Genomic DNA, 11,982 nt, shown 5'->3' on the forward strand with positions numbered 1-11,982 from the left:
GTGCCGCTCTGTGCTGGGTTCCGAGGCTCAGGGGTGGGCCCTGTGCTGGGTTCCGAGGCTCAGGGTTGCGCTCTCTTCTAGGTTCCGAGGCTTGGGTGCGCTCTGTGCTGGGTTTCGAGGTTCAGGGGTGTCGCTCTCTGCTGGGTTCCGAAGCTCATGGGTGGGCTCTGTGCTGGGTTGCAAGGCTCAGGGGTGCCGCTCTGTGGTGGGTTACGAGGCTCAGGGGTGCGCTCTATGCTGGGTTTCGAAGTTCAGGGGTGCCGCTCTGTGCTGGGTTCCGAGGCTCAGGGGTGGGCTCTGTGCTGGGTTCTGAGGCTGAGGGGTGCGCACTGTGCTGGGTTCCGAGGCTGAGGGGTGCCGCTCTCTGTTGGGTTCCGAGGCTCAGGCGTGCCGCTCTGTGCTGGGTTCCGAGGCTCAGGGGTGGGCTCTGTGGTGGGTTCCGAGGCTCAGGGATGCCGCTCTGTGATGGGTTCCGATGCTCAGGGGTGTGGCTCTGTGCTGGGTTCCAAGGCTCAGGGGTACCGCTCTGTGGTGGGTTACGAGGCTCAGGGGTGCGCTCTGTGCTGGGTTTCGAAGTTCAGGGGTTCCGCTCTGTGCTGGGTTCCGAGGCTCAGGGGTGGGCTCTGTGCTGGGTTCTGAGGCTGAGGGGTGCGCACTGTGCTGGGTTCCGAGGCTGAGGGGTGCCGCTCTGTGCTGGGTTCCGAGGCTCAGGGGTGCCGCTCTGTGCTGGGTTCCGAGGTTCAGAGGTGGGCTCTGTGCTGGGTTCCGAGGCTCAGGGCTGTGCTCTGTTCTAGGTTCCGAGGCTCGGGTGCGCTCTGTGCTGGGTTTCGAGGTTCAGGGGTGCCGCTCTCTACTGGGTTCCGAAGCTCAGGGGTGGGCTCTGTGCTGGGTTCCAAGGCTCAGGGGTACCGTTCTGTGGTGGGTTACGAGGCTCAGGGGTGCGCTCTGTGCTGGGTTTCGAAGTTCAGGGGTGCCGCTCTGTGCTGGGTTCCGAGACTCAGGGGTGGGCTCTGTGCTGGGTTCTGAGGCTGAGGGGTGCCGCTCTCTGCTGGGTTCCGAGGCTCAGGGGTGCCGCTCTGTTCTGGATTCCGATGGTCAGGGGTGGGCTCTATGTTGGGTTCCGAGGCTCAGGGGTGCCGCTCTGTGATGGGTTCCGATGCTCAGGGGTGTGGCTCTGTGCTGGGTTCCAAGGCTCAGGGGTGCCGCTCTGTGATGGGTTACGAGGCTCAGGGGTGCGCTCTGTGCCGGGTTCCAAGTTCAGGGATGGGCTCTCTACTGGGTCCCGAGGCTCAGGCTGCGCTCTGTGCTGGGTTCCGAGGCTCAGGGGTGCGCTCTGTTCTAGGTTCCGAGGCTCGGGTGCGCTCTGTGCTGGGTTTCGAGGGTCAGGGGTGCCGCTCTCTACTGGGTTCCGAAGCTCAGGGGTGCCGCTCTGTTCTGGATTCCGATGCTCAGGGGTGGGCTCTATGTTGGGTTCCGAGGCTCAGGGGTGCCGCTCTGTGATGGGTTCCGATGCTCAGGGGTGTGGCTCTGTGGTGGGTTCCAAGGCTCAGGGGTGTGCTCTGTGCTGGGTTCCGAGGCTCGGGGGTGCCGCTCTGTGGTGAGTTACGAGGCTCAGGGGTGCGCTCTGTGCTGGGTGGCGAGGCTCAGGGGTGGGCTCTGTGCTTGGTTCCGAGGCTCAGGGGTGCCCCTCTGTGCTGGGTTCCGAGGCTCAGGGTTGCGGTCTGTGCTGAGTTCCGAGGCTCAGGGTAGCCGCTCTGTGCTGGGTTCCGAGGCTCAAGGATGGGCTCTGTGCTGAGGTCTGAGGCTCAGGGGTGCCGCTCTGTGCTGGGTTCTGAGGCTCAGGGGTGCGCTCTGCATTTGGTTTCGAGGTTCAAGGGTGCCGCTCTGTGCTGGGTTTCAAGTTCAGGGGTGATCTCTGTGCTGGGTTCCGAGGCTCAGGGGTGCGCTCTGTGCTGGGTTCCGAGGCTCAGGGGTGCGCTCTGTTCTAGGTTCCGAGGCTCAGGGGTGCGCTCTGTGCTGGGTTTCGAGGTTCAGGGGTGCCGCTCTCTGTTGGGTTCCGAAGCTCAGGGGTGGGCTCTGTGCTGGGTTCCGAGGCTCAGGTGTACGCTCTGTGCTGGGTTCAGAGGCTCAGGGTTGCACTATGTGCTGGGTTCTGAGGCTCAGGGTTGCCGCTCTCTGCTGGGTCCCGAGGCTCAGGGGGGCCGCTCTGTGCTGGGTTCCGAGGCTCAGGGATGTGCTCTGTGCTGGGTTCCGAGGCTCTTCAGCCCAGGGGGCTAGGGGGGAACAGCTTGTGGTGTGGAAGTGCTCAGTGGGTAACCACTCTGCTCCCAGGTCTCCTTTAAGAACCTAAAACTCCAAACTAAACTCACTGCCCTTGGTTCTATTCTGACTCACAGTGAGCCTCTAGGACAGGGTGGGATCTTCCACGTTCTTACACAGTTGGTGGCTTTCAACCACTGACCTTGCAGAGCAAAGCCCAACATTCAACCACCAACCCTCTCTGAAGGGTTTCTCTTCAGAAACTCAGGTCTGTTCAAAAAAATCTTGGCCTACAGGCCATGGCTTTGTCTGCAGCCTCTTGGCTGGCTGGGGGCGGCAAGTGCCAGCATCAATTGATGCTTTTGCCACCTCCTGCATTGGAGCTTAGGTGCCCTGGTGCCACAGTGCGCTGCTCACTGTAGGGTTGGTAGTTCAAAACCTCCAGTGGGGCCGCGGGAGAAAAGGGAGGTTTCTCCTCCAACAAGGGGTTATAGACTCAGAAACTCACAGGCTACTCTTTTTCCAGGATGACTGAGTCATCCTGGACTCGATGGCAGGGACTCTCTTTGGTTTTTGTTGGTTTGTTTTGCATTAGAACTTCATTTCTGAACACTACATTTAGAGAGGGCTCTCCTCTGGTGAACATCCTAAACTTGTGACTGAGTCTGAGTGGATTGAGCCTCCATTGGATTCTTTCTGGCCACTTGGCAACCACCTGCTAAGCCTTGCCCTCAGGCAGAATGTGTTTCAGAGTGAACGTTAACGTCTATCTTTGATAGCCCAGGCTTGTGCCCTCTCCCCGCCCCCCCAAACCCCGAACACCGAGAATGAAAACCTTGAGGTTCCTGGGGTCACAAAATCTGGCATCTTACCCTGACTGTCTAGATGGCTGCTTCCCTGAACCAATCTTGTCACCTTTTCTTTCTAACAATGTGCCGCTCATGTTCTATGGTCCCACTGCCACTGCGCTTCTCTTGATCTGCTGCCACTCATGCTATTGTGGCAGCTTCCTCTTTCCAAGTCCAGTGTCACTCAGGGCTTTGGGGTCGGTGCCAATCCAGAGCGATCCAGTGGGACAGGATAAAACTGTCCCTGTGGACTTGTGAATCTGTAACTCCTTGCTAGAGGAGAATCTCTCCTCTTTCTGCTGTGCAGACCGGCTGGTGGTTTTCAACTGCACAACGCAGAATTCTAGTTCTCTTTAAATGCTTGGTTGCCAGCATGGCCTCTAGCCGATTGTCTCTCCTCTCCTGAGGAATTTGTACTCTTGAAGACCCTGTGTTTCTATAACTTATACTTGAATCGAGGGTCTCTTTACTCCCCTCCCACACACAACAAGCTTGGACTTTTCTGGAGATTGTAATGGCTTAAAACTGCACCCCATCTCTTGCCCCAGAGAAGCCAAGTGGGGGTGGGGGCCCAGGGTTTGCACTTTCACATCAACAGTCAGCAAAAACAGCAAGGCATATTGGTGCAGGGTGGCAGGGCAGGGTGCGTCAGCCCGGGGCACAGATGAGAAGGCCCGCTCCGAAGTCAAGTGACTTTCAATGGTCACCAAGACAGGAGCTCATGGTTCTCCATGTGGGCTCACATCCTTGGGCACTGGCCACGGACAGGTTTGGGTGTGCATGGGGCACTGAATGCTTTCGAAGGAGGGAGGTATGTACAAGTGGCAAGGTCACCCCTGGAGACACTGTTCGCAAGGGTCCTCAAACTTTTTAGAGGGGGCCAGTTTAGTGTCCCTCACACCGTTGGAGTGCCGGACTATTGGTTATTAAAAAAAAGTATGAACAAATTGCTACTTAAAATGTACGTCTCTTATTTGGAAGTAAAACAAAATGAAAAGAAAAAAAAAACGGGCACAAACACCGGGCAGTCCGGATAAATGTCCTCCTCGGGCCACATGTGGCCCTTGGTCTGTAGTTTGAGGACCCCTGCTCTACAGCTCTCCTAACATTCTTCAGAGTGAGGGACCGCAGATTCCCCCAGAGGAAGTGTGGGAACAAGCCATAACCCCTGACGTTTGGGACACAGGAATCCCTGGCAAAGCGAAGGATGCTACCCCTGTATAGTTTTTCCCAAAAGATCCTCCCCAGTTTCCCCATCAGCGTCAGTGTGCTTAAAGCTTGGGTCCATCAAAGGCTTACAACCCCTTATTAGGAAATTCCTCCAACATGGACTTTTGGTCCCTGTTAACTCCCCCGGTCACACCCCCATCTTACCAGGTAAAGAGAAAGATGGGTCTAATGGGCTGGGTAGATGCCTCAGGATAATGAACGGAGAATGCTCCCTCTGCAACCAGTAGTGGCAAATCCCTGGACCCCCTTGCGGACAATTGTGATGCTTTTAACCTGTTCCTGTGCTTACAGTGAACAAACAGGCATGGCTGACATGATTTTTATTTATTTCCTAAATACTTTATTTCCTGTGACACTAACTTCAAGGGCACTGCCATCTCCCAGTGTCAGGCTTGTCTCACTTAAACTGTTTAACTTTTTGTCCTGTGGTTTGCTTTTCCATAAGTTCTCAGGGTACCAATGTCTCCTGCACCACCATCCCCTTATCCATCCTTGGCCCTGGGTGTCCAATCCCTGTTAACAGAGTACGAAGGGTATGGAGCCAAAACCCCACTTCGCCCCTTTTGTCAGAAGGAAGCTAGTGATGTCGTCGCCCAGTACCCCCAAAATTTGGGTCCATATCTCTTCAGGGGGGAGTGTTAGGCAGTCTAGCTTAGGGACCGGGGCGTCCATTGCCCATGCTCAGAAGTCTGAGCTACCTGCCCATGAAGGAGTAGTATACTGCGCATGCTCAGAGGCTCAGGTTTCCCGCCAGGAAGAGTAGGTACACCTGAGTAGGTTCTGCACCAATTGGGAGGCTAGGTAAATTCAATTCAGCCGATGGGGTCGAATAGGGGTCATCTACCACACCTCTCTGCGGGATAATTGAAAAGGCAGGGGCCCTGAGCCGAACACCCTCCTGAGACGGCCCGGAGCTGGAGAGGAAGCCAGGCTGAACTCAATGGACTCACTGGGACACTCGTAGACTCACCGGGACACGGGTAATGTATTACTATCCATTTGTGTCTGTCTTTTCGCCTTTTCTTGCTGGTGTACGGGACTTGAGGTCTGACTGTGCCTGCCTTCCTGGTCTGGATTTCTGGGAGGGGCTGGGACGCCGTGGCCTGCAGGCTGGGAGGATTGTGATTTCGAGGCTTGGGTGTGCACGGTGTTGGATTTCGAGGCTCGGGTGTGCTCGGTACTGGATTTCGAGGCTCAGGGGTGCCGCTCTGTGCTGGGTTTCCGTAGCTCGGGTGCGGCTCTGTGTTAGGTGCCGAGTCTCAGGGGTGGGCTCTGTGCTTGGTTCCGAGGCTCAGGGGTGCCGCTCTGTGCTGGGTTCCGAGGCTCAGAGGTGCCGCTCTGTGCTGGGTTCCAAGTTCAGGGATGGGCTCTGTGCTGGGTTCCGAGGCTCAGGGGTGCGCTCTGTGCTGGGTTCCGAGGCTCAGGGGTGCGCTCTGTTCTAGGTTCCGAGGCTCGGGTGCGCTTTGTGCTGGGTTTCGGGGTTCAGGGGTGTCGCTCTGTGCTGGGTTCCGAAGTTCAGGGGTGCCGCTCTGTGCTGGGTTCTGAGGCTGAGGGGTGCGCACTGTGCTGGGTTCCGAGGCTCAGGGGTGCCGCTATCTGCTGGGTTCCGAGGCTCTGGGGTGCCGCTCTGTGCTGGGTTCCGAGGCTCAGGGGTGGGCTCTGTGCTGGGTTCCGAGGCTCAGGGGTGCGCTCTGTTCTAGGTTCCGAGGCTCGGGTGCGCTCTGTGCTGGGTTTCGAGGTTCATGGGTGTCGCTCTCTGCTGGGTTCCGAAGCTCAGGGGTGGGCTCTGTGCTGGGTTCCAAGGCTCAGGGGTGCCGCTCTGTGGTGGGTTACGAGGCTCAGGAGTGCGTTCTGTGCTGGGTTTCGAAGTTCAGGGGTGCCGCTCTGTGCTGGGTTCCGAGGCTGAGGGGTGCGCACTGTGCTGGGTTCCGAGGCTGAGGGGTGCCGCTCTGTGCTGGGTTCCGAGGCTCAGGGGTGCCCCTCTGTGCTGTGTTCCGAGGCTCAGGGGTGGGCTCTGTGCTTGGTTCCGAGGCTCAGGGGTGCCGCTCTGTGCTGGGTTCCGAGGCTCAGGGGTGCGCTCTGTGCTGGGTTCCGAGGCTCAGTGGGGCGCTCTGTTCTAGGTTCCGAGGCTCGGGTGCGCTCTGTGCTGGGTTTCGAGGTTCAGGGGTGCCGCTCTCTACTGGGTTCTGAAGCTCAGGGGTGGGCTCTGTGCTGGGTTTCAAGGCTCAGGGGTGCTGCTCTGTGGTGGGTTACGAGGCTCAGGGGTGCGCTCTGTGCTGGGTTTCGAAGTTCAAGGGTGCCGCTCTGTGCTGGGTTCCGAGGCTCAGGGGTGGGCTCTGTGCTGGGTTCTGAGGCTGAGGTGTGCGCACTGTGCTGGGTTCCGAGGCTCAGGGGTGCCGCTCTCTGCTGGGTTCCGTAGTTCAGGGGTGCCGCTCTGTGCTGGGTTCCGAGGCTCAGGGGTGCCACTCTGTGCTGGGTTCCATGTTCAGGGATGGGCTCTGTGCTGGGTTCCGAGGCTCAGGGGTGCGCTCTGTGCTGGGTTCCGAGGCTCAGGGGTGCGCTCTGTTCTAGGTTCTGAGGCTCGGGTGCGCTCTTTGATGGGTTTCGGGGTTCAGGGGTGTCGCTCTCTGCTGGGTTCCGAAGCTCAGGGTTGGGCCCTGTGCTGGGTTCCAAGGCTCAGGGGTGCCGCACTGTGGTGGGTTACGAGGCTCAGGGGTGCGCTCTGTGCTGGGTTTCGAAGTTCAGGGGTGCCGCTCTGTGCTGGGTTCCGAGGCTCAGGGGTGGGCTCTGTGCTGGGTTCTGAGGCTGAGGCGTGCGCACTGTGCTGGGTTCCGAGGCTCAGGGGTGCCGCTATCTGCTGGGTTCCGAGGCTCAGTGGTGCCGCTCTGTGCTGGGTTCCGAGGCTCAGGGGTGGGCTCTGTGCTGGGTTCCGAGGCTCGGGTGCGCTCTGTGCTGGGTTTCGAGGTTCATGGGTGTCGCTCTCTGCTGGGTTCCGAAGCTCAGGGGTGGGCTCTGTGCTGGGTTCCAAGGCTCAGGGGTGCCGCTCTGTGGTGGGTTACGAGGCTCAGGGGTGCGCTATCTGCTCGGTTTCGAAGTTCAGGGGTGCCACTCTGTGCTGGGTTCCGATGCTCAGGGGTGCCGCTCTGTGCTGGGTTCCGAGGCTGAGGGGTGCGCACTGTGCTGGGTTCCGAGGCTGAGGGGTGCCACTCTGTGCTGGGTTCCGAGGCTCAGGGGTGCCGCTCTGTGCTGGGTTCCGAGGCTCAGGGGTGGGCTCTGTGCTGGGTTCTGAGTCTCAGGGGTGCCGCTCTGTGATGGGTTCCGATGCTCAGGGGTGTGGCTCTGTGCTGGGTTCCAAGGCTCAGGGGTGGGCTCTGTGCTTGGTTCCGAGGCTCAGGGGTGCCGCTGTGTGCTGGGTTCCAAGTTCAGGGATGGGTTCTGTGCTGGGTTCTGAGGCTCAGGGGTGCGCTCTGTGCTAGGTTCCGAGGCTCAGGGGTGCGCTCTGTTCTAGGTTCCGAGGCTCGGGTGCGCTCTGTGCTGGGTTTCGAGGTTCAGGGGTGCCGCTCTCTACTGGGTTCCGAAGCTCAGGGGTGGGCTTTGTGCTGGGTTCCAAGGCTCAGGGGTGCCGCTCTGTGGTGGCTTACGAGGCTCAGGGGTGCGCTCTGTGCTGGGTTTCGAAGTTCAGGGGTGCCGCTCTGTGCTGGGTTCCGAGGCTCAGGGGTGGGCTCTCTGCTGGGTTCTGAGGCTGAGGGGTGCGCACTGTGCTGGGTTCCGAGGCTCAGGGGTGCCGCTCTGTGCTGGGTTCCGAGGCTCAGGGGTGGGCTCTGTGCTGGGTTCCGAGGCTCAGGGCTGCGCTCTGTTCTAGGTTCCGAGGCTCGGGTGCGCTCTGTGCTGGGTTTCGAGGTTCAGGGGTGCCGCTCTCTGCTGGGTCCGAAGCTCAGGGGTGGGCTCTGTTCTGGGTTCCAAGGCTCAGGGGTGCCGCTCTGTGGTGCGTTACGAGGCTCAGGGTTGCTCTCTGTGCTGGGTTTCGAAGTTCAGGGGTGCCGCTCTGTGCTGGGTTCCGAAGCTCAGGGGTGGGCTCTGTGCTGGGTTCTGAGGCTGAGGTGTGCCGCTCTCTGCTGGGTTCCGAGGCTCAGGGGTGCCGCTCTCTGCTGGGTTCCGAGGCTCAGGAGTGCCGCTCTGTGCTGGGTTCCGAGACTCAGGGGTGGGCTCTGTGCTGGGTTCCGAGGCTCAGGGGTGCCGCTCTGTGATGGGTTCCGATGCTCAGGGGTGTGGCTCTGTGCTGGGTTCCAAGGCTCAGGGGTGTGCTCTGTGCTGAGTTCCGAGGCTCAGGGTTGCCGCTCTGTGGTGAGTTACGAGGCTCAGGGGGGGGCTCTGTGCTGGGTTCCGAGGCTCAGGGGTGGGCTCTGTGCTTGGTTCCGAGGCTCAGGGGTGGGCTCTGTGCTGGGTTCCGAGGCTCAGGGTTGCGGTCTGTGCTGAGTTCCGAGGCTCAGGTTAGCTGCTCTGTGCTGGGTTCCGAGGCTCAAGGGTGGGCTCTGTGCTGATTTCTGAGGCTCAGGGGTGGGCTCTGTGCTGTGTTCCGAGGCTCAGGGGTGCGCTCTGTGTTTGGTTTCGAGGTTCAGGGGTGCCGCTCTGTGCTGGGTTTCAAGTTCAGGGGTGGGCTCTGTGCTGGGTTCCGAGGCTCAGGGGTGCGCTCTGTGCTGGGTTCCGAGGCTCAGGGGTGCGCTCTGTTCTAGGTTCCGAGGCTCAGGGGTGCGCTCTGTGCTGGGTTCCGAGGCTCAGGGGTGCCGCTCTGTGCTGGGTTCCGGGGCTCAGGGGTGGGCTCTGTGCTGGGTTCCTAGGCTCAGGGGTGCCGCTCTGTGATGGGTTCCGATGCTCAGGGGTGTGGCTCTGTGCTGGGTTCTAAGGCTCAGGGGTGTGCTCTGTGCTGGGTTCCGAGGCACAGGGGTGCCGCTCTGTGGTGAGTTACGAGGCTCAGGGGTGCGCTCTGTGCTGGGTGGCGAGGCTCAGGGGTGGGCTCTGTGCTTGGTTCCTAGGCTCAGGGGTGCCCCTCTGTGCTGGGTTCCGAGGCTCAGGTTTGCGGTCTGTGCTGAGTCCCGAGGCTCAGGGTAGCCGCTCTGTGCTGGGTTCCGAGGCTCAAGGTTGGGCTCAGTGCTGAGTTCTGAGGCTCAGGGATGCCGCTCTGTGCTGGGTTCCGAGGCTCAGGGGTGCGCTCTGTGTTTGGTTTCGAGGTTCAGGGGTGTCGCTATGTGCTGGGTTTCAAGTTCTGGGGTGGGCTCTATGTTGGGTTCCGAAGCTCAGGGGTGCGCTCTGTGCTGGGTTCCGAGGCTCGGGTGCGCTCTGTGCTGGGTTTCGAGGTTCATGGGTGTCGCTCTCTGCTGGGTTCCGAAGCTCAGGGGTGGGCTCTGTGCTGGGTTCCTAGGCTCAGGGGTGCCGCTCTGTGGTGGGTTACGAGGCGCAGGGGTGCGCTCTGTGCTGGGTTTCGAAGTTCAGGGGTGCCGCTCTGTGCTGGGTTCCGAGGCCCAGGGGTGGGCTCTGTGCTGGGTTCTGAGGCTGAGGGTTGCGCACTGTGCTGGGTTCCGAGGCTGAGGGGTGCCGCTCTGTGCTGGGTTCCGAGGCTCAGGGGTGCCGCTCTGTGCTGGGTTCCGAGGCTCAGGGGTGGGCTCTGTGCTGGGTTCCGAGGCTCAGGGGTGCGCTCTGTTCTAGGTTCCGAGGCTCGGGTGCGCTCTGTGCTGGGTTTCGAGGTTCATGGGTGTCGCTCTCTGCTGGGTTCCTAAGCTCAGGGGTGGGCTCTGTGCTGGGTTCGAAGGCTCAGGGATGCCGTTCTGTGGTGGGTTACGAGGCTCAGGGTTGCGCTCTGTGCTGGGTTTCGAAGTTCAGGGGTGCCGCTCTGTGCTGGGTTCCGAGGCTGAGGGGTGGGTACTGTGCTGGGTTCCGAGGCTGAGGGGTGCCGCTCTGTGCTGGATTCAGAGGCTCAGGGGTGCTTCTCTGTGCTGGGTTCCGAGGCTCAGGGGTGGGCTCTGTGCTGGGTTCCGAGGCTCAGGGGTGCCGCTCTGTGATGGGTTCCAATGCTCAGGGGTGTGGCTCTGTGCTGGGTTCCAAGGCTCAGGGGTGGACTCTGTGCTTGGTTCCGAGGCTCAGGGGTGCCGCTCTGTGCTGGGTTCCGAGGCTCAGGGGTGCCGCTCTGTGCTGGGTTCTAAGTTCAGGGATGGGCTCTGTGTTGGGTTCCGTGGCTCAGGGGTGCGCTCTGTGCTGGGTTCCGAGGCTCACGGGTGCGCTCTGTTCTAGGTTCCGAGGCTCGGGTGCGCTCTGTGCTGGGTTCCAAGGCTCAGGGGTGCCGCTCTGTGGTGGGTTACGAGGCTCAGGGGTGCGCTCTGTGCTGGGTTTCGAAGTTCAGGGGTGGGCTCTGTGCTGGGTTCTGAGGCTGAGGTGTGCGCACTGTGCTGGGTTCCGAGGCTCAGGGGTGCCGCTCTCTGCTGGGTTCCGAGGCTCAGCGGTGCCGCTCTGTGCTGGGTTCCGAAGCTCATGGGTGGGCTCTGTGCTGGGTTCCAAGGCTCAGGGGTGCCGCTCTGTCCTAGTTTCCGAGGCTCAGGGGTGGGCTCTGTGCTGGGTTCTGAGGCTGAGGGGTGCGCACTGTGCTGGGTTCCGAGGCTCAGGGGTGGGCTCTGTGCTGGGTTCCGAGGCTCAGGGCTGCGCTCTGTTCTAGGTTCCGAGGCTCGGGTGCGCTCTGTGCTGGGTTTCGAGGTTCATGGGTGTCGCTCTCTGCTGGGTTCCGAAGCTCAGGGGTGGGCTCTGTGCTGGGTTCCAAGGCTCAGGGGTGCCGCTCTGTGGTGGGTTACGAGGCTCAGGAGTGCGCTCTGTGCTGGGTTTCGAAGTTCAGGGGTGCCGCTCTGTGCTGGGTTCCGAGGCTGAGGGGTGCGCACTGTGCTGGGTTCCGAGGCTGGGGGGTGCCGCTCTGTGCTGGGTTCCGAGGCTCAGGGGTGCCGCTCTGTGCTGTGTTCCGAGGCTCAGTGGGGCGCTCTGTTCTAGGTTCCGAGGCTCGGGTGCGCTCTGTGCTGGGTTTCGAGGTTCAGCGGTGCCGCTCTCTACTGGGTTCTGAAGCTCAGGGGTGGGCTCTGTGCTGGGTTTCAAGGCTCAGGGGTGCTGCTCTGTGGTGGGTTACGAGGCTCAGGGGTGCGCTCTGTGCTGGGTTTCGAAGTTCAAGGGTGCCGCTCTGTGCTGGGTTCCGAGGCTCAGGGGTGGGCTCTGTGCTGGGTTCTGAGGCTGAGGGGTGCGCACTGTGCTGGGTTCCGAGGCTCAGGGGTGCCGCTCTCTGCTGGGTTCCGAGGTTCAGGGGTGCCGCTCTGTGCTGGGTTCCGAGGCTCAGGTGTGCCACTCTGTGCTGGGTTCCATGTTCAGGGATGGGCTCTGTGCTGTGTTCCGAGGCTCAGGGGTGCGCTCTGTGCTGGGTTCCGAGGCTCAGGGGTGCGCTCTGTTCTAGGTTCTGAGGCTCGGGTGCGCTCTTTGATGGGTTTCAGGGTTCAGGGGTGTCGCTCTGTGCTGGGTTCCGAAGCTCAGGGTTGGGCCCTGTGCTGGGTTCCAAGGCTCAGGGGTGCCGCACTGTGGTGGGTTACGAGGCTCAGGGGTGCGCTCTGTGCTGGGTTTCGAA

This window comes from Tenrec ecaudatus, chromosome 16, assembly GCF_050624435.1.
Source record: "Tenrec ecaudatus isolate mTenEca1 chromosome 16, mTenEca1.hap1, whole genome shotgun sequence".
Classification (NCBI taxonomy): domain Eukaryota; kingdom Metazoa; phylum Chordata; class Mammalia; order Afrosoricida; family Tenrecidae; genus Tenrec; species Tenrec ecaudatus.